The sequence below is a fragment of the Hypanus sabinus genome, chromosome 7 (assembly GCF_030144855.1).
Source record: "Hypanus sabinus isolate sHypSab1 chromosome 7, sHypSab1.hap1, whole genome shotgun sequence".
Lineage (NCBI taxonomy): Eukaryota > Metazoa > Chordata > Chondrichthyes > Myliobatiformes > Dasyatidae > Hypanus > Hypanus sabinus.
The window spans coordinates 77,504,133-77,506,481 of NC_082712.1; positions in this window are offsets into that span (position 1 = coordinate 77,504,133).

A 2,349-nucleotide genomic window follows, 5' to 3' on the forward strand; every position below is an offset into this window, starting at 1 on the left:
GCAAACAGTGCAAGGTGAGAAGATCGGTGATGTCCGAGACCATCTGTGCAGCGATTTCTGCGGTGAGGGTGGCCGGGCGGACACGTCCGGCGCAAGTAGATTGCTGACGGTGAGGCAGAGGAGGACCTCAGCAGGCCAGGAAGCATCTAAAGGGTAACCAGTCAAGGTTTCGGGCCGCGACCCTTTATCAAGACCGGAAAAATATGTGTATCCCTCACCGCCTACCACAGAGACAGTAAAGGCAGCTCCGTCCTTCCCTCCTTCAGGACACAGCCAGTGGTGGTGGTAGGGAAAAGAGCGCCAAAGGAGATGTTACTGACCACTAAGGGCTGGAGTTATGAGGATGGGTTGGGACACTTTTCCTCACAGGTATACTCTGACTGAGGTATACTGTACTAAATATGACCACAAGATTACATAAATAAGGCAGATAAGTACTTTATTGAAGCCAAAGGAAATTACAGAAGCAATACAAGTGCTCAGATATAAATATTACAAGAAGAGTGGAAAATATAAAAAGTACGTTACCAGAAACAGTCTGACAGGAGGATGTCATCACTTACCCAGCCATTAGTTGACTCATTATAGAGCTGAACAGCCGAGGGTAAGAATTACTTCATAGAGAGCTCTATGGAGCTATTCAGTTGTCTTAGTCTATTACTGAGAGTGCTCCTCTGTTCAGCCAAGGTGGCATGCAGAGGGTGAGAAACATCGTCCCGGACTGCCAGGAATTTCCATCAGGTCTTTTGTTCTACCACAGTCTCCAGTGTGTCCAGTCTGAGCCCGACTATCTAATCAGTTTATCGAGACTGTTGTCAATGTCTGTGTTGATTCCATTGCCCTAGCACAGCATTAATTAGAAGATTGTACTGGCAACAACAGACTGGTAGAACATGTGAAGGAGAGGCCTGCGTACTCCAAAGGACCTCGGTCTCCTCAGGCCCTTCTTGTACACAGCCTCTGTGTTGGTGCTCCACTCAAGTTTGTTGTCCTGGTACACTCCCAGGTACTTGAAAGTGGATGTTTGCAGGATAGAGAAGCCGGAGGTGAGGGGACAGAGGCTTAAAGGAGATCTGAGGGATACGGAGAGTGGGTATACAGAGGAAGTGATAGATGAGGGTACCATTCTGGCATTTAGAAGATACATGCACAAGTACACGGATTTGAAAGACTTAGTGGGATATGAGTCAAACCCAGGCAATGGGACTAGCTCAGTAGGCAAATTTGGTCAACATGGAGGAGTTGGGCCAAATGGCCTGTTTCTGCGCTGTATGGGTATACTGTATGTAATGCACTCTGAAGGCTCCAGGCAGAGGGCACTCTATCCCTCTGCCATCTTCAGAGCTTCTTCCAGCAGCTGAACAGCACACAGGAGAATGAGTTTGAATGGGGAAAAGTGGAGCAGGCTCAGGGGGCCAAGTGTGGTCTAACATTGCTGGGGGGGGGGGGGCAGTAGGTGATAATCGCTTGGAGGTTTCTGTGCCATTGATTTCACGGGGTCAATGTTGAGAATTCGAATCTGGATTTCAGTTTATTGTCATCTGCATGAGTCCATGTACTGTATGCACAAGTGCTATGAAAAACTTACTTGCAGAAGCACAAAACATCTTAGGCACAACTTTCACAAAACAAATGTAAGCTAGTTATAAATTGTAAACACACTTTACAAGAAAGAACACAAATAGAAGAAAGGGAAACAAAGTCCATTTTTGTGCAAAGTGATCAATGTGGTCATTGTGTCACTAATCTCCAGTGATTAGGGTTGATACGTTTGGTTCAAGAATCAAATGCTTGAATGGCTGTTCTGGAACCTGTGGCGTGGGACCACTTTGCCTCTGCACACCATTAGGGTGCAGTAAATAGAGTTGTATTGCCTCTTTGCATTCAGCCTAACATAAGACATGCCTGTTTGGCCCATCAAGCCTGCTTCATCATTCCATCATGGCTGATTTATTATCCCTTACAAACCCACTGTCTGGCCTTCTGCCTATAAACGTTGATGCCCATCAGTACTTGCTTGGCCTCTACAGCTATCTCTGGCAATGAATTCCACAGACTCACCACACTCTGGCTAAAGAAATTCCTCCTTGTCTCTGTACTCAAGGGATGTACTTCTGGTCTGAGGCTGTTGCTTCTGGACCTAGACTCCCCTTCTATGGCAAACAGCCTCTCCACGTCCACTCTATTTAGGCCTTTCAATATTCAATAGGTTTCAATGAAATCTCCATTCTAACCTCCAGTGGATACTGGTCTGGAGTCATCAGACACTTCTCATGTGATAACCTCATTCCATAATTTCAGGAATGGGAGCAGGAGTTGATCATTTGCCTTCTGCTCTAACACTTGGTA